Here is a 20,460-nt window from a genome sequence, read left to right as displayed (position 1 = left end):
TAGATTTCTAAGTGCACACTTTAAAAGTGTAATTGTTTTGAGAATTACAGAAATTGTTTTTTTGTTTGGAGAATCACAGTAGCACGGCAGACCATGTCTGAGAATGCATGTGTTGTTAAACTGCCCGATGGTGCTCGGAAAAACTGTGAATTGTTTTCTGTTTGGGGAATTACAGAAGCACGACAGACCATGTCTGAAAATGCATGTGTAGCTAAAATGCCTGATAGTGTTTTGAGAAATAATTTCTGTTGTACATATGTAGAAAAAGTGTATTTTGGAAGTAATGATGACAGAAAGGTCTGGATACCTTTATCTGCTTACAGAGAAATGCAGGAGAAATGTAGGAAGTTGGAACATGAAAATAGGAATTTACGTGAGCAAATTAGCCCGACTGAAAGTTATAAAAAGGCTGTTTTAGAAGAATCTTTCTTGTCCCATTCCAGTAATGAGGGGGTTAAGACAGCTCCGAGCTTCACTGAGTTTTCGTGTGAGCCAGGGTTTTTGGCAGACAAAATGCATTCCTTAACTGATAACATGGACGAGAGAGACCAGAATGTGATTTACGAGTTACCGTTGCAAAATGCACAAGTAAAACGAAGGATTTTAGAGCAAGACACCCCGAGTTTCATTAGCTTGTTTGATTTTTGGAAAAAGAATAGCCCTCATTTGAGTGAAATCCTAACACTTTTGTATATGGTCACTGTGAAAAATTATATGCAGTTGCGCGCTTGTGATTTGGCAAATGAAATAATGCAGACTTTAGGTTTCTGCGCAGTGCAAGAAGGAAATACTTATGTACATGTAACTCAAGAACAAGGAAAGAAAATAGTGCCCCTAGCTAGAATCATACAATGGATCTGGTACTTGCAAGACAGGGCTAGAGTACCACAAGTAAAAGAATTACCGGTGAAATTGTGTGCACCATTTGAATTCGTGTCCACTGAAGATAAAAAGTATGTTTGTTTTACTAATGATTCATTGACTGAAATGTTGTTTTCTGGCACAGTAGAAGGAACAGCGTTGTATAATGTGTGTCAGATTTTAAAGCAAGAGCTACGTGAGATGTGTCATTTTTACGCTGATTTTTGGTTCATTGCTAATGTTTTAGCACCTAACTGGTTCAATTACCTTGCAGATGTTAATGAGAAAAATTCAGAGAGAGAAGTGTTCACCCAGAATTCTGCCTTAGTGGGGATGGCTAAGTGGGTGCCCCAGAAATGTGAACAGCTGAGAGAAAAAGCCACTTACAGGTGGGCAGAGATGAGAGAGATGCACATTCCCCTAGATTTGATAAAAACTGTGCAGCACGCACAAAAGCAATCTGTCATGCAAGCAGTCACAGAGCAGTTGGGGAGAGGAAAGTTACCAGATCAGAAATGGCAAATTGATCAGGTTTTAGGGAGAGTGATTGCTGCAAATTACCAAGGAAAAATCGCTGATTTATTCATACAAATTGGAGACAGAATGGCCCAAATTGTCAAAAATGCAGTGAATGGAGGTTTGGTAAAGAAGGAGTCTGCCCCAGCCCTTCTGACAGTGCAAGAAAAGGGAAGCTGTGGTGCAGCAGATAAAAACCTCAGTGCTGATGTGTGGGCTGAAGCCCCAAGTGATCCTCCAGAACCTGCAGCGCATGTAACAAAGGGCCCCAAAAACGTCCTGCTGATTATAAAACAGGGAAAGAAAGAGGAAGGGTGCAGTTTAAATGAAAAATGTTATTTGCAAGAAAAGTCATACTTGTTTCTTTTGCAGATCCTACCACGTTTCGCCACTGTCCCTGAGTGTGCTGTATGGTTCCCCTTCCGGTGTGTGCGTTTGGGGTCGGGGAAGGGACCGAATCCCCAACCTGAACCTGGCTGAGTAAAGTGCCAGCACCATGGATCCATTTTGCGCAAACTGCGCCTTCAGTTCAAGTTCAACTTGTTTGATTGCATTCTTCCACTGGAACTAAGCTGTGTTTTTTTTTTTTCCCTTCTCATATGGAACTCCGACTTTTGCTTACCTTCCAGAAAACCTTTCAGGTGGACCGTGCACCTTTACATGAGCAGAACTCATGCCACGTCAAATTGCTAACACTGTTGAATTAGAGACTCACTCGGAGTATAAAAATTGCCCAGTCTTCTCTATGTAGATGTATCTGATGTGAAAGGTTATGAGATCAATGTGTTAATTCACTTCTATTGCTTTACAGGGATTGCTTTGATCATTCAAATCTGATTTGCTGATAATGTTTTTTTTTTTGTGCTGATGTTTTTTTTGTTTTTGTTTGAAACAAGAGATATGTGAAACAAAAATTCATTGGTCAAAGGGCGGAATGTACTGCCATTTGTTAAATTTTGTTTTGACCAATGACTTTGTGTTTCACCACTGCGCATATTAGTTGCTCAATGTTCACCAGTAGCAAATGGTATGTTTTGTTCAATTTAGCCGCCTATGGGCTTTGACATTGCATTAGTCATTACATTCTGTATTCTGCCTATTGGCTTTGACATGGCATTAGCCATTACTTTCTGTATTCAGTTGAGCCGCCTATGGGCTTTGAAATTGCATTAGCCATTACATTCTGTATTCTGCCTATTGGCTTTGACATGCTGTATCCAGTCTAGCCGCCTATTGGCTTTGACATTGCATTCCTATTGGCTTTGACATGATCAGCTCAGCTGCCTATTGGCTTTGACATGATATTATACATTGTATTTTATATTCAGCTTAACTGCCTATTGGCTTTGACATGATATCATATATTACATTTTATATTCAGCTCAGCTGCCTATTGGCTTTGACATGATATTATACATTGCATTTTATATTCAGCTCAGCTGCCTATGGGCTTTGACATGATATTATACATTGCATTTTGTATTCAGCTCAGCTGCCTATTGGCTTTGACATGACACTAGACATTGCATTTGATATTTAGGTTAGCTGCCTATTGCCTTTAACATGACATTGCATTTGATATTTAGGTTAGCTGCCTATTGCCTTTAACGTGGAGTTAGACATTGCAGTTGAGAATCCAAGCTGTATTTTTCCAAGCTGTGTTTTTGCACAAGAGAACCAAGATGTTTTTCTCACAGTAGACTAGACCTGATAAGAGAGGGTACATGGGTGTTGTTTTTCTTCGCTTGAGCTTGGGAACAGGAGTAGTCTTGGAGACCTGGCCAGTCTCCAAAAGGCTTGCTCAGTTTCCCAGGTCTGAGAGGAGGGGGCACACCTTTGTAACGAATGTAACAGGCTGCAGAGAGTCAGATTCGAATCTGCCGGACCTCGTGCTGGAGCTTGGCGCCAGCTGCCAGCAATCCCGTGTGGGTAGATGAATCTCTTTCTTGCGGCTGACAGGGGTCATCAGCTTGCAGACCTTAGAAAGATGAAGCTGTAAATAGTTTCCCACACGGTGAAGTATTTGTTTTGCTTTGCATTCAATATCTTATAAATATAACCTGCTGTGTATATTGCAAACTGATATATTTTGTTTGATTAACGCGGGCTTGAAAGCTACTAATTCGTCATTCATAAATATTGTGGTTGGGGAAGAATTAACAACAATAAAAGTCTTCTTTGACCTCAGAAGTGCATTTCTGTTGTGTTATGTTAGTGCTTAAAAACTAGCTAAGAGGAAAGCACTACAGACCCCCAGCAAGAAATGAGACCACCTTGTCATCCTCCTGTCCCACTTTGTCACCCTGTCATTCATTAAACTGCCCTAGCTCCGCTTCCTCTGCCCCTTTGGACAATGCACCTGTGATACAAATAGACTGGACTCTGCCATGGACATTCCTCCACCATCACCCCTGACCACTTTAATACCACCTCCACCATTTTGTACTTCAATAAACACCCTTGAATCACAAAACAATCTGGAATCAGTCTGTGCTTTCACAAATGTGTATTTGCTATAACTGAGGAAAATACCAATGTCCATTCAATTTGTCAACATACCTATGTCACACAGCTCTAGTCCATGAGGTAACATACCAGAGGTCACACAGTGGGACCCACATCTGTGAAATGGAAAGGCAAAGTGACAAGTCAGGGCCCATACACTGGGTGAAAGTGACAGACAGATGATAGGTCTTACAATTTTATGAGATGTAGGAGGCGGTGATGTCTTCTTACCTGTGTCTCACTGGAAGTATTGCTGTATCGCGGTGTTTCTGTTGTCTATGTCCTCCTTTTCTGCCTCCTCTTCTTTACTGTCCACAGGCTCCACAGCTGCCACAAGACCCCCTTCTGGACCATCCTCCTGCAGAAAAGGCACCTGTTGTCGTAAAGCCAAGTTGTGCAGCATACAGCAGGCCACGATGATCTGGCACACCTTCTTTGGTGAGTAGTAGAGGGAACCACCTGTCATATGGAGGCACTGGAACCTTGCCTTCAGGAGGCTGAAGGTCCTCTCTATGACTCTCCTAGTTCGCCCATGTGCCTCATTGTAGCGTTCCTCTGCCCTTGTCCTGGGATTCCTCACTGGGGTCAGTAGCCATGACAGGTTGGGGTACCCAGAGTCACCTGCAACTGTCAAGGGACAACTGTTAGACACACCCTAACCCTTAGGGACAACCCCAGACCAAGACAACTATTCACATGGTATAGGGTTCTTGTCCTCACCTATTAGCCACACACGGTGCCTCTGGAGTTGCCCTATCACATAAGGGATGCTGCTATTCCTCAGAATGTAAGCGTCATGCACTGAGCCAGGAAACTTGGGGCCATATTTATACTTTTTGACGCAAAACTGCGCTATCGCAGTTTTGCGCCAAAAAGATTAGCGCCGGCTAACGCCATTCTGAAGCGCCATGCGGGCGCCGTATTTATTGAAGGGCGTTAGCCGGCGCTAGCAGACCGGCGCTGCCTGGTGTGCGTGGAAAAAAACCACGTACACCAGGCAGCGCCGGCGTAGGGAAAAATGGCGTTAGGGCGTCTTAAAATGTGGCAAGTCAGGTTGAGGCAAATAAATCGCCTCCACCCGATTTGCGCCATTTTTAACGACGCCCAGACGCCATTTACATGACTCCTGTCTTAGTAAAGACAGGAGTCATGCCCCCTTGCCCAATGGCCATGCCCAGGGGACTTATGTCCCCTGGGCATGGTCATTGGGCATTGTGGCATGTAGGGGGGCACAAATCAGGCCCCCCTATGCCAAAAAAAAATAAAAAAAATAAATAAATTATACTTACCTGAACTTACCTGAATGTCCCTGGGATGGGTCCCTCCATCCTTGGGTGTCCTCCTGGGGTGGGCAAGGGTGGCAGGGGGGGTCCCTGGGGGCATGGGAGGGCAGCTGTAGGCTCATTTTGAGCCCACAGGTCCCTTAACGCCTGCCCTGACCCAGGCGTTAAAAAGAGGCGCAAATGCGGGGTTTTTTGCCCCGCCCACTCCCGGGCGTGATTTTTGCCCGGGAGTATAAATACGACGCATTTGCGTCGCAGTCATTTTTTTAGACGGGAACGCCTACCTTGCATCTCATTAACGCAAGGAAGGCGTTCACGCAAAAAAATGACGCTCATTCCTCATACTTTGGCGCTAGACGCGTCTAACGCCAAAGTATAAATAAGGCGTTAGTTTTGCGGCGAATTTGCGTCGAAAAAAATGATGCAAATTTGGCGCAAACGGAGTATAAATATGCCCCTTGGCGTTCACATGGGAGATGTACTGGTTGGCCAAACACACCATCTGCACATTCATAGAATGGTAGCTCTTCCGGTTTCTGTACACCTGTTCACTCCTGTGTGGGGGGGACCAAGGCCACATGTGTCCCATCAATGACACTTATGATGTTGGGGAAATGTCCCAGGGCATAGAAGTCACCTTTCACTGTAGGCAAATCCTCCACCTGAGGGAACACGATGTAGCTGCGCATGTGTTTCAGCAGGGCAGACAACACTCTGGACAACACGTTGGAGAACATTGGCTGGGACATCCCTGATGCTATGGCCACTGTTGTTTGAAAAGACCCACTTGCCAGGAAATGGAGTACTGACAGGACGTGCACTAGAGGGGGGATCCCTGTGGGATGGAGGATAGCTGAAATCAGGTCTGGCTCCAACTGGGCACACAGTTCCTGGATTGTTGCATGAGCAAGTCTATAGGTGACTATTACATATCTCTCTTCCATTGTCGACAGGTCCACCAGCGGTCTGTATACCGGAGGATGCCGCCATCTCCTCACCTGCCCCAGCGGACGTGCCCTATGGATGAGAACAGTGAGCACAGAGTCAGCCAACAGTGAGGTAGGAAAAATACTATTTTATTGCACACATTTGTCAAACCGCTATGTGCCTGTCTCTGTGTGTATGCAAGGCCTAGACATGTGTGATGCATCCAAAATTAATGCCATTTGGCCCCCTGAAATGGCGGCTGCCTGACCTGTAATGTGGGACAAGGGGATATGAGGTAACTGCACTGCCGTTGTACACCGTCGCGGTAGGCGGTCGAAGACCGCGGCGCAATCCTGCATTGGTGAACATTGGATCCTATGGGTCCCAGGAGCCAATGACGATGTACGCCGGCGGTGACGGTACGCACCGCCGCGGACGTGACTGCCATTTTCTGTCTGTTCAATTACTCAATACCTAATCTTCGATAGGAGAGGACCTACACTGCAAGTGCTGCTGTGACCACAGTCTGGAAGTGACGATGGCTCATGTGTCTGGGGAAAGGGCCCCTGCCTTCACATCGGAGGAGTTGGACAAACTAGTGGATGGGGTCCTCCCCTACTACACGCTACTCTACGGTCCTCCAGACAAACAGGTGAGTAGACTGTGAGCATGCTGTATGGGCAATGCCTGTTTGGAGTGGTGTGGATGGAAGATACGGGGTGGGGGGGAGGCCTGCACGGTGAGTGTATGTGAGTCTGGGCAAGGGTGGGAACGTGGGCCAATGACTGTGACGGTCCAGACGGTTACAGTTTTTCCTTTTGCCCTGTACTATTCCTCTAGGTCAGCGCCCACCAGAAGAAGGATATTTGGCGTGCCATCGCCAAGGATGTCCGGACCCTGGGAGTCCACCACAGACGGAGCACCCACTGCTGGAAAAAATGGGAGGACATTCGCCGCTGGAGCAAGAAGACAGCAGAGTCCCAGCTGGGGATGGCCTCCCAATGTGAGAGGGGTGCCCGTTGCACCATGACCCCCCCTGATGGTCCGGATCCTGGCGGTGGCGTATCCAGAGTTGGATGGGCGCTTGAGGACATCACAGCAGTCACAAGGGGGTGAGTACCGTCACATCCATCTGACACTGCGTGCATTGGAGGTGTCTGGATGGGGGAGCTGGGCAGTGGGTTCCCCTAGACTAGGACAAGCTTTGTAAGCAAGGACCCTTTGTGAGGCAGGCTAAGTGGCACCTCAACCCCACCAGTGGTAAGAGCCATCAACTCCTAGTCAGGCTCCTGTGACTTCAAGGTGTGCAGCAATCGGGCATAGGCCATGTACCCCATGTTCCTGTGATTAATTAGGGAACTCTAAGTGCATGGCGTAGTGCAGAGGGCTGCTGTGTCTGTAGTGTCCGCCAACGGTAGCGGTATTGCATGCACTGAACATGTCTTTCTACTTTCTCCCCCCCACCCTTTTTGTGGTCTCCCTGTTCTTGTGTGTATTAGCATCATCAGGCGGAGGAGCTGTGCCACCGGAGCAGGAGGCAGATGTATCCCACATGGCCCTGGAGGCCGAGACAACGGAGTCAGAAGTCACCAGTGGGACGGAGTGCGAGGGGAGCTCCACGACGGGGACAGGAGCAGAGACCAGTGACACTGACTCCTCCTCTGAAGGGAGCTCCCTTGCGTGGCGGGCCCCTCTGTGCCCCCGCATAAACAGGTACAGCCGCCACCCCCCCTACAAGCACCGCCCTCCCAGCATCCCCTCAGCGTGTGTCCCGTGGCCACTCACCCAGGAGGGAGGGCATCTCCTTCACCCCAGGCACCTCAGGCCCTGCCCCAGTCAACCCTGCTGCCCTCGGTGAGGAGGCTATTGACCTCCTGAGATCCCTCACTGTTGGGCAGTCTACCATTCTGAATGCCATCCAGGGTGTAGAGAGGCAGTTGCAACAAACAAATGCATACCTGGAGGGCATTCATTCTGGCCAGGCAGCCCAACAGAGAGCATTTCAGGCTCTGGCCTCTGCACTGATGGCAGCCATTGACCCTGTGTCCAGCCTCCCACCTCCAACTTCCTCCACCCAGACCCAATCCCCAGTACCTAAGCCTATCCCAAGCACACCATCAGACCAGCATGCACACACCTCAACACACAAGGGTGGCTCTGGCAAACATAAGCCCCACACATCCCACAGGCACTCACACAAGCATCATACCCATGCAGACATGCCAACATCCACTGCCTCCGCTGTGTCCCCCTCCTCCACGTCTTCCTCCTCCCTCCCTGTCACATCTCCACTCACACCTGCATGCACTACATCTTCAGCCACTACCTCCATCACCAGCACACACATCACCACACACTGCTCATGTGCAGTCACCACCCCCACTACCATTCACACATCTCCAGTGTCCTCTCCCAGTGTGTCTGTGAGCCCTCCTCCCAAACTACACAAACGCAGCCACACACCCACCCAACAGCCATCCACCTCACGACAGCCTCCAGCCCGTGCACCTTCACCCAAAGTCAGCATATGAACACCTCCTACAACCGCTACCTCTTCCTCCACTCCCAAACCCCCTCCATCTACCCATCCCAGTGTGTCAAAAATGCTTTTCCTCTCAAATGTTGACCTCTTCCCTACACCCCCCCCGTCCGTCCCCTAGGGCCCGCCTTTCCAGGTCCCAACCCAGCACCTCAGCCACCACATCACCGGGCACAGTGGTGCAAGAAATATCTGGATTCTGGAGTGCGCCAAGCAACAGGGCTGCCAGTGTCCCAAGGAGCGAGTCCAAGGACATTCTCCCACCTCCAAAACAGAAGACGTTGCCCACATCCCGGAGGGAGAAGGCCAAAACACCAGCCACCAAGGGCTCAGCCAAGACAACAGTTGGGAGTGTCAAGACAGCTGCGCCACCATCCAAGGTGGGGAAGGGCATGAAAAAGAAAGGCAAGTCAACGTTGCCGCCAACCTGCACGGTGGACAAGACCGCCACCGGCCCACCACAGGCACCGCCGCCAGCACCCAAGATACTGAGCCCTTCACCAGCACTGCAGACACTGTGCCCTTCAGCAGCACCGCGGTCAGTGAGCCCACCACCAGCACCGCGGCTCATGACACTGCCGCCAGCACCGAGGTCAGTGAGCCCGCTACAAGCACCGCCACTCATGACACCGCCGCCAGCACCGAAGTCTGTGAGCCCGCCACCAGCACCGCCGCTCATGACACCGCCGCCAGAACCGAGGTCAGTGACCCCCCCACCCTCACCGCCGCTCATGACACCGCCGACAGCATTGAGGTCAATGAGCCCGCCACCAGCACCACTGCCCAATGACCGCCGCAAGCACCGCCACTACTGAGCCCGCTGCCAGCACCGCCAGTGGCCACACCACATCCTGAGCCAGTGGCACCACCACAGACATGGCTGCCATCCCCAGTGGTCATTCGTACGAGGCTGGTGGTCAGTTCCAGGGGCCTGGGCAGATTCCATGTTGCTCCACCGTCAGTGGACTGTCACATCCACTACCTCAGTCCTTGGCAGGATGAAGCACTCTGGGCACAAAGCCGCCTCCAGAACCAGTGGAGATTCACATCCACTACCTCAGTCCTTGGCAGGATGAAGCACTCTGGGCACAAACCCCCCTCCAGAACCAGTGGAGAAAGGCATCCACTACCTCAGTCTTTGGCAGGATGAAGCACTCTGGGCACAAAGCCCCCTCCAGAACCAGTGGAGACTGTTATCCCCTTGATAGACTGTGGCTTTGCACTCCCCAGGATAAAGCAGTGGGCAAACCACCCACTGGAGAGACTTGAAAGACTGTGGCTTTGCACTCCCCAGGATAAAGCAGTGGGCAACCCACCCACTGGAGAGACTTGAGAGACTGTGGCTTTGCACTCCCCAGGATAAAGCAGTGGGCAACCCACCTACTGAAGAGACTTGAGAGACTGTGGCTTTGCACTCCCCAGGATAAAGCAGTGGGCAACCCACCCACTGGAGAGACTTGAGAGACTGTGGCTTTGCACTCCCCAGGATAAAGCAGTGGGCAACCCACCCACTGGAGAGACTTGAGAGACTGTGGCTTTGCACTCCCCAGGATAAAGCAGTGGGCAATCCACCCCACTGGAGAGACTTGAGAGACTGTGGCTTTGCACTCCCCAGGATAATGCAGTGGGCAAACCACCCACTGGAGAGACTTGAGAGATTGTGGCTTTGCACTCCCCAGGATAAAGCAGTGGGCAACCCACCCACTGGAGAGACTTGAGAGACTGTGGCTTTGCACTCCCCAGGATACAGCAGTGGGCAATCCACCCCACTGGAGAGACTTGAGAGACTGTGGCTTTGCACTCCCCAGGATACATCAATGGGCATGGAGCCCCCTCGTGGAGCTGGTGTCGTGCACTCATCCGGCTAAGGTGGCCCCCCCTTCCCTTCCCCCTGAGGTGCCTGTTTTTTTCCATCTGATGCCCCTGCAGTGTTCTCTCCGTTTCGATCGGGTATCTTGTGTGGGCCTCGCCCATGCATCTTGGTGGACATATTTGTTTATAGTGTATATAAAATTTTGACTAATGGATTTTACATGATTACAATCGTTCAACTCATTTCCTTTTGTCATTTTGTTCTTCCAGGGGGGCTTGAGGGGTGTAAATGTAATGTTTCAGCATGTGTTGGTGTGTGTGTTGTTGTGGGTGGGGGTGGGGTTGTTGCGTGTTTCGTGGGGGTGTCCCTCTCTTTTCCCTCCCCCCTCCCCCCTCCCCTGTGTTTTAGGTGCAGTACTCAAAGTGGTTGTCGCCACCGTCGGTCGTGCTCCTGGTAGAGGAGCAGGAAGACAATTGCAGGGAATATTTGGAGATCAGGCTCCATGGCATCCTGGTTCCTCGTGGGTTGTGTAGAGGTGAGTGTTTCCCCTTCCAAGTCCTGTTTCCGCCGTGTTTTTGTTCGCGTTGAATCCGCCCTGGAAAAGGTGGAGGATTGGCCTGTCATAATAGTGTGGGCGGTACATTGTCTTCCGCCTGACTGTTGGCGGTGACCGCCATGCTGTTTGTCTGTACCGCCATGGCGGTCGAAGTGTTAAAGTGGCTGTCTATGTTGGCAGTTTCCGCCGTGGTCGTAATCCCATTTCTTTTTCCGCCGGACTGTTGGCGGTCTTACCCCTGCTTTACCACCGACCGCCAGGGTTGTAATGAGGGCCTATATGTTTTAACTGAAAATGTTCCCCTAACTTTATATATATATATATATATATATATATACCCACAAACACAAAGACACACATGGAAGACTTTGGATCAACCCTTTTCATCCATTGGTCTGTCCATCTGTAATTCATGTGTTGCCTCCGCTCACCACAGTGTGCAGCATATGGTAATGAATTGGCACATTTTCAGCCTTTGACTCTCTTGCACTGTGAGTGACATTATTTTGTCTGATCACACGTGCCCATTCACTGAAAAAGAATTGCAACTAAATACAAGGGTTTATGGGCTAACACTGTGCCAATTTATTTTTCTTTACATTCTTTATTGTTTTATTTTTGTGGTCATTCTTGTGTGTTTAAGGTATGTCTTCATTTAAAGCCGAGATTAACTTTTCTCTTGCAACAACAAGAATGATATTTTCCTGTGGTGTGAATTAACACTAAAAACGGGATTCTATACCTTTTCCAAGCAGCCCTGTCTGATAGGAGGCAACTATACTATTCTATTATTATATTATGTGGAGGTATTGCTTGTTAGGTCCATCTTGGCAGCACAAAAGACCTAATGATACCTATTCTTTTAAATGTTCATAGAGTGGGCTTTGGCTCCATCCCAATGAACAGTTATACCTCACTTCATGCTAGTCACTGTTTACAGGATACAGGAAATTCCTTGGCAAACTCACTATATTATGGTAACTATAGATGTCGTATCGTTGTACACGTGTATTCCACATGAGAAGGGAATTCAGGCATGCAGACATTTTTTCAGAGATAAACCTATTAGACTTTTGGAACATTCTGAGTTACTTCTGAGTATGTTAAGGTTCTGTTTGGAAAACAACTTTTTTATATATGAGGATCAGTGGTTTAAACAAACAACCGGGACTGCAATGGGAAGTTGCCTTGCTCCGAGTCACGCCTGTCTGTTTATGGGGTGGTGGGAGACACAATGGGTGATGGCGGATGAGAAATTGAAATGGTTCCAGCATATTATTTTCTGGACAAGAAATATTGACGATATATTTATGATCTGGGATGGCCCTGAATTACTACGATGTGAATTTCTGAATAGTTTATCATATAATAATCTGAATTTACAATTTTCACACAAAACACACAGACAGATCATGGAATTTTTAGATGTAGAGGTCAGGGTAGAAGAAGGCACTTTACATACTAGATTGTTTGAGAAAACCACAGCTGGAAACAGTATCCTACACGCCTCTAGTCACCATCCACCCAATGTCAAATGGAGCATTCCCTATGGGGAATTGCTTAGAGCAAAGAGGAACTGCAGCACACAACAAAGTTTTGACAGGGAACAAGAGATAATGATACAGAGGTCTAGATCCAGGGGATAGCCGTATAAAATTGTTAAGAACACCTGCCGAAAGGCAGGAGAAGATCACAGGGCAAAGCTATTAGTTCCAAGAAAGAAAGATATTGATAATAATTCCCCGAGATTTGTGACAACCTTTAATGCATACTCATTGGAAGTTAAAAAGATTCTTACTAAATATTGGCGTTTAATTAAGGCTGACAAAGTGATTGGTCAGTTAGTGAGTCCTCTTCCGATCACATGTGCCCATTCACTGAAAAAGAATTGCAACTTAATACAAGGGTTTATGGGCTAACACTGTGCCAATTTATTTTTCTTTACATTCTTTATTGTTTTATTTTTGCAGTCATTCTTGTGTGTTTAAGGTATGTCTTCATTTAAAGCCGAGATTAACTTTTCTCTTACAAAAACAAGAACGATAACACTAAAAACTGGATTCTATACCTTTTCCAAGCAGCCCTGTCTGATAGGAGGTCCATCTTGGCAGCACAAAAGACCTAATGATACCTATTCTTTTAAATGTTAATTGAGTGGGCTTTGGCTCCATCCCAATGAACAGTTATACCTCACTTCATGCTAGTCACTGTTCGGTGCATCTTTACACCTGCAAGAAATACTTCCATTGGAATCCACGATGGGATCAGTTTCAGTTATTTACCTCCTATAAGCGTTCCATAAGCAAAACAATTTCTTTATGCCACATTTTGTGCAGATTCATTAAACATCAGTACAGTTATAAGAAAATGAAAATTGTATTGCTCCCTCCTGTAATAGCCATCCTGTTGATGTATTGGCACAATACTTGACATTCAACTTGAAAACCAATCCTTCCAAGCCTCTGTCAAAGTTGGTGCAGGTTCATCACACAGTGCGAATGTCATTAGCACATTAACAGATTTTGGCTACCCCTTTATAAAGGGACCAGCTTGATAGATCTGCCTGAACATAAAAAAACAAGAAAAGTTTAAACAGGCTAAGAAGCCCATTAAGAGTTTGGCAGTCTTACAACTGCCAAACTCGCAGTGCTGGTCAGACTGCCGCATTCCTGGCAGTTAGACCACCAGATTACAACCCTGGTAGTCGGACAGCCAGGGGACCCCCGTCATCGCCAGGATCACAGATCCCAATAAGGTGGACGCTGTTGGAGTCATGGCCAGCCATGGCACCGTGCTGATCACAAGTCCGCTTCCTGCCAGCCTTTCCATGGTGGTTTAACATTTTAACATTGAACCCCGCTAGATCTTCATGAAACACCTGCAGAGGATTTTGTTTGATAACTTTTTGCCACATTTCAAGCAGACTTATCAAACAGCGCATGATAAATCATAAGCGAATACAACTTTTAATTACCTCACCTTTTAACTTTGTTCACTTGACAACTTGAAGGACTGACACAAAATTTGACATACCAATAGAACACTAATCAGTTCAGGCATCTGCTAAATGTTATGCAGATTCATTACACAGTGCCTCGAGTATTAGCAACTGACCACTTGTTTGGTTATCATTTTTAAAGGCCTCCCTCAATTATTGATTTGCACAAATGTGATAATAATAGGAGTAATCTCAACCTGCAAGGTATTTGACAAATTTAATACATATTCCTCCAACAGTGCCAACGTTGCAAGCAAATCAACAAATGGATTTTCAATTGACAAACTATACAAAAGGGTTAACCCTTTCAAGCCTACCCAGCACCTTTTTCGAATGCTAATATTCCAACAACTATTAAACAGATTTAAACCAACCCAACAAAAGCATGTTTTCTGAATAAAGTTCTGTATTCATACATGTTTGGTGTGAATCAATTCAGTTGTTTTAGATGTAGGTGTGAGCAGAATTTGGTGTGGGAGCTAAAATGGGAAACCACACGGACTTGCTGCAGAATCGCTGATAGGGCCAAAGTTGCTGGCAAATAAAAAAAATGCGTTCTCAATGAAAGGTGCAGCTGAACCATAACGACACAGTGGTGACTGCACACATACTCTACGCATAAACATACATGAAGTGAAATTTAAAAACATAACTAATAGGGTTAGGGTTTACACAAACTTTATTAAAAAACATATTAATGTAATCAAAGTGAGGTGCGTGGCCTGGCTAGGGATGGCGTGAGGCGTGTTTGAACCTGGCTCCTGGGCTCAAAGACGCATATTGACTGTTATCCTCTGGCTAGGGAAAGGGGGGTTTGTTTGATTGAGGCACAATTTTAATTCCCTACCTGTGGAGACGTGATCAGATGGCGGAATGGAGCCACGAAGCCACGGGACATCAAGAGTTTCTGGCGGACCTAGATGAGCCTGACCTAACATTGCAACAGCAGGTTAGCAGGAGAGTGCATCCAAGGATGGTTATAGAGCTTGATGACCCCACATTGTTGGAGAAAAAATGTCTGTGTCTAAACAAAAAAGGTGACAGCCGGGCATGAAGCACTGGGACTACAAAGAGCTGCTTTGTGTGGCCGTGCTGCTCTTGCGAGACCCACTGAGGGCTACAATGGGGTGACACTGATGAGTGGCTGTGCGGCTCTGTAGAGGCGCGTTGGCCCCAGATGTCACTATTGCCCAAGGGCCCCACAAATGGCACAAGAAGTCGAGACTGGGGGCCGGTTATTTGATCAGGCTGACGGGCTCTGAGGTGTGGGTCCCATTTTTACTGTAGATACAGGGAATATATTGATTATTGGGGACTCACCCCCTCTTCTACCCTCCCCCATAGACAGCCTCGTGCCAGGGCAGACACTTGGGTGCAAAATTCATGCACTGGTGTTGCACTTCTTTTGAGTATTAAGAGAACCCCGCAAGACTGTGCTATTAGAAAGAGGTAGGAAAGTGGCAGGATTTATAGATTTCCTTGATTCATGCATAACAACAGTGTTCTAAGACAGTGTGAGGGGGGTAAGGCTACAGAAATGAACATTGGGCAGTGTAGTTAGTTACATATGGACAGCCATCCCCTGATAGTGCCTGAACGCATCTCTGGGATGCTGGCATCAACAGTTAGCCCCCCGAGGTGGAGTGGAGGAGCTACAACAGGAAGGCTCCCACCGTGCATGAGGGCACAGTTGATCATTGTGGGCCCCAAGATGCCAAGTGAACCTCCTTGATGCTGCTCTGGCACGGGTGACTGAAAGGGGAGAGCAATGGTGAAACCCAAGACATCAAAAAGAAGGCTTGATACAATTCCCAAAGTGGTCACTCCATCATTGTAGAATGGTGGTGCAGTGTCCCCACATATGTTAGAGGGTAAACTAGACATGCACTCAGCTATGTTTACTGAGATTTTGCAGGCTATTCTGGATACTGAGGGGGAATTAGAGACCAGGATTGTCATAGTGACCATTGATATCAACTTACTCCAGGAAGGCAATGAAAACCTCAAGGAAAAGGTATTAATTAATGAGGCCTCCTTGACAGATGATATGCTGGCCAGAGATATCTTAAAAAAACTTTAGAGGAACAGAAGCGTGCCATAGTCAAACTGCAATCCCGGGCTGAGGAAGCCGAGAATAGATTGCGATGTAATATTATGTGCACAGTGGGACTGCTGGAGGAAATTGAGGGTCACTGCCCAGACCTCTATCTTTAGGAATCAATGATCGATGAGGTATGTAACAGCTATGTCATGCAACCTCTGTCAGTAGAGCAAACCAAAAAGGTCCTGGGCAGGGACATTACTCCAGGGGCTCCACCAGGAGTTATGGTAGCCAGTTAACTAAATTACAATGTGCAAGAAAGCATGGGCCCTGCAACACTGGGTGTGCTGTAATGCTAATTTTCCCTGACTACATGATGGAGGTGAAGAAACAGCGCTGCTCCTCCCCCTCAGTCAAATCCAAACTGAGCCAACTTAAATTTACGTATGCATTCTTATTCCCGGCTCACCTACATGTTTTACATGACTATAGGATGCACTTTTTTTGACACTCCAGAGCAGGAGTGGCAATGATTAAAAACCATTGAGATCAACATAGCTGATAGGTCCTCCTTGATGAAGAGCACTCTGGGGCAATAAGGGAGAAGACAATCTGCACAATGGTGTCCAGATAAACAACCCCAAAGGAAGAGGCAGTGATAGAGAGAGCTCAAATACTTGCACATTTGACACAACTGTGGTCCCCTAGTGGTCTGCAAGAGAGAAATGAGTAGGCACACACCAGTGAGGACGGAGACAACACACAGCCAGAGGACACTAGTTTCTGGTGTGGGTCTATGCTCACATGAAGAACTGCAGATGATATCCTTCAATTGTGTACTTCTTGACTTGATATTTTTTGTCCTTTGTTGAAAGAGAGGAAAATATGTTTAATCACTTGGCTGCAATTAGTAACATGGGTAAATGTCTAAAATCATAGGTACATTACTGAGATGAGAGGTGTAAGAGTGCTCCACGCCTGCAGAGGGGACCCCTACGCAGATTGATATGGCCCCTATGCACATTAATACGTTACGCTGAATTTGGGGGAGATTTACACAGCTCGATTGTATTGTATATTTTCACATCTGCCACCCAAGATGTGCCGTTAAGAGGCAGCATTGGCCCGGAAAGCATCTCTGTGAATTATACTTTGTCTGCCCCCTTGCACTCAGTGCTGATATTATTCAGATGGATTTTGTGTGTTTTCTTGTTTGTGATTTGACTTCTTTTGTTTCTGTTTTAGAATTGGAGGGCCATAAGTGTTAACAAGTTTTAGCTGGGGTGGGGAGCTTCTGCTAAGCCCAGTGACCATGGCTTTGGGGTTGGCAGAGCTGTGTGCCTGCAATGGAGGCTGCAGGGTGGTAGAGACACATGTGTGGGTGTCTGTATGCACTGAGGATATGATTTCCAGGTTGGATCCTGACTGTGGAACCTGCGACTTCTGCGAGTTTAGGGGAGGAGACTTTCACTAGTTTTAATGATAATGGACATATTAGAGTGTATTACATGGAACACTGGAAGCCTAGGGTCAGCGGCCAGCAAACACTGAGGGGGTCATTATGACCCCGGCAGGTGGCAATAATGTGGCGGTAGTACTGCCAACAGGCTGGTGGTACTTACTGCCACATTATGACTGTGGCAGAACCCCAACAGTAATACCGCTGATACCGCCTGCCTGCCGCCAGCCTGCAGCCTGGCGGTCCGGCGGTTGTAATCTGCCAGGGCAGTGCTGCCCTGGGCATTACAAGTCCTCATCCGCTGGTATGGGTGACTTGGGGGGCAGGCTTGCGGGATGTGAGATTCGGGGGGGGCATGCACACCCCCATCGCGCATTCCACTGCCCGTATTACAGGCAGTGGAATGCGCGATGGGTGCTGCTGCACCCGACGCACCTCAACATTGCTGCCGGCTCGATTACAAGCCGGCTTCAATGTTGTGGTGACTTTTCCACTGGGCCAGCGGGCGGAAACGCTGTTTCGGTCTGCGGGCCCAGCAGAAATGTCATACTGCCAGAACTGGCTGTATGTTGGCACCCGCGGCTTCGGAGGTCTCTTAAAAAGACCGCAGAAGTCGTAATGAGGGCCTGAGTCTTTTCTTTCTTGAATGAATAGATGACAGATGCAAAATGCATGCCTAAAGGGAAACCCACATGAATGAACAGAAGTTAACCAAGTTGAAAAAGAAGTGGCATAGATAAGTATAGTGGACAAGTTACTCAGCCTATTCCAGGAGATCTCTGGCGTTGATAGCACCAGGAGTTCTGTATGTGGTGCACAATCCTCATATGGACAAAGAGGAATAATACACAATTTTGGTGGACACTTTTGATGGTGGATCCCTGATGCTTGCCAGTGTTTCGGTGCATATTGTCATCCCCTGCCACTTATGGAGAGGTTAAGCCCACTCTGTCTCTGATACTCCATGCCGTCACCCTTAACGAGGTGTGACTTTAATATGCTGCATGATTGTGAGAGGGATAGATTGCAATCTCCACAGCACGAATCCCAAGCTCTCTCTCTTGCTACCTAGTTTTCTGGGTGTCTACAGCAGTGGCAGATTTTAGATGTTTGGAGGGGTTTTCATCTGAAAGACAGGGCATTTTCATTTTACTGGCCAGTGCGTGCAGTTTATATTATACTAGATATTTTTGGGGACACCGAGGTATAACCTTACTAATGATGCGGATTAAAATGGGGTGGGTGGCATAACCAACTTATGTCATCACTGATATGTACCAGGCCTCAGTCTAGAATCCCCACTTGGCAGCGTAGAGTAGAGATTCTGCTTAACACACTGGTGGGGGAACATAGATAGGTATTCTACTGAAAAAACTGGCTCTACTTAACTGCGGGGGACTTAATGGGATGCCTTTAAAGTGGTGATCTGGAGCCAATACATCCAGACTTTATATGGAGATAAACAGGCGCTGAGGGAAGTGATCTGTTCCCTTGAAACAGAGATGTGAGATTCTGAGATTTTGGCTGTGGCGGACCCTGATCTCCTTCTGAGAGAAAAGAGGAGGCAACATGATGAGAAATTGGCCCGTCCTTTGCCTTTGCAGGAACATGTTGCAAAACAACAGGATGAGGGGGGAGGGACCAAGGGACCTTTGGTCTGGTTATTACACTCGGACCCTGAATCGTGCGGTCCAGGACCATGCAGTCATGCTTCAAAACACCTAGCCCAACATGCTCATTAATATAAGTGCCTCTACACTACCCCCTTTGAGAAGGTAGATGTTGAAATATCATGCCAGCTGTATGACATCCTTTTACCTTAAGAAAAACATTATAGAGAGGTAGGAGAGCCATCCATCCCCATTTACTCCTAATCCATCTAACAAAACCACAAACAATAGGGCGGGAATTTTCTCTATCCACTCTTATATATGGATCCATAAAGGGGATACCCCCTAGGTAAGGCCATACATACCAGGTATAAAGCAGACACTAGAAGTAATATAAGAGCGGATAAAGAAAATTCCGGCCACATATTTTTTGTGGCTTTATCCTTTTACCTCAACTCACTCCACAACAGGCAACAACATTTGAGACTCCCATTACCCTAAAAAAATTGTGACAGCCATAGAGCAACTGCTGACACGAAAGGCATCCTGGTCAGGTGGCCTTCCCAAAGAGTTTTATTTATCTTATTAAACTAGACTCGCACCCAGGCTGTGAGCCATGTATATTGAAGTGTTTGATATTGGGATATTGCCTCCGCAAGGGAGGCTGTGATCATTATACTGCACAAACACCGACATGATCCCACTTAAGTAGGTCCTTATCGGCTGTTGTCATTAATCCTTACTAATGGGAAGATTTTGGGTAATCTATTGGCTGCTAGAATACAACAGTGGTTGCTGGACCTGGTGTAACCAGGTCAATGTGGATTTATTCCAGACCAAAGCACCTTCCTTAACTAACGGAGACTGTTTCACATGATGGGTCAAGTGCCCCAGGATGTAATGACCCTGGTCATTCTTTCAACGGATATCAAAAAAAGCATTTGATACCCCTTTGTGGCCTTTGCTGTTTGCTGTGCTTAAAGAAACTGGTGTTTGGAGCCAATATACTTATATGAATACAATTGTTGTATTCACAACCATTAGCTGAGGTGCCTATGGGACATACAGTATCCCACAATTTTCTCCTGGAGGGAAGGAAGGAAAATAGCATTAAGACTTTGTACACTTCTTGCATTTTGAACAAATAGTAATGTTCACTATCCTGTGTAGAGCAAAATGAAGCCAAGCAAGAGCTTATCCCTCCTCAGTCCATAGACTCCATGTATATAAGAAATTATTTAAGATTCTACAACCCCATGTAGGATGAGGTTTCATAAGGTTGTTGTAGGGACATTGAAATACATAGTTCTGACTTTATACCTAATGGCACAAAAAAAGGTATGCAGGGAAGC

Source organism: Pleurodeles waltl, chromosome 9, assembly GCF_031143425.1.
Source record: "Pleurodeles waltl isolate 20211129_DDA chromosome 9, aPleWal1.hap1.20221129, whole genome shotgun sequence".
Taxonomy (NCBI): domain Eukaryota; kingdom Metazoa; phylum Chordata; class Amphibia; order Caudata; family Salamandridae; genus Pleurodeles; species Pleurodeles waltl.
The sequence above is the reverse complement of the archived record's forward strand: the minus strand, read 5'-3'. Positions refer to the sequence as shown.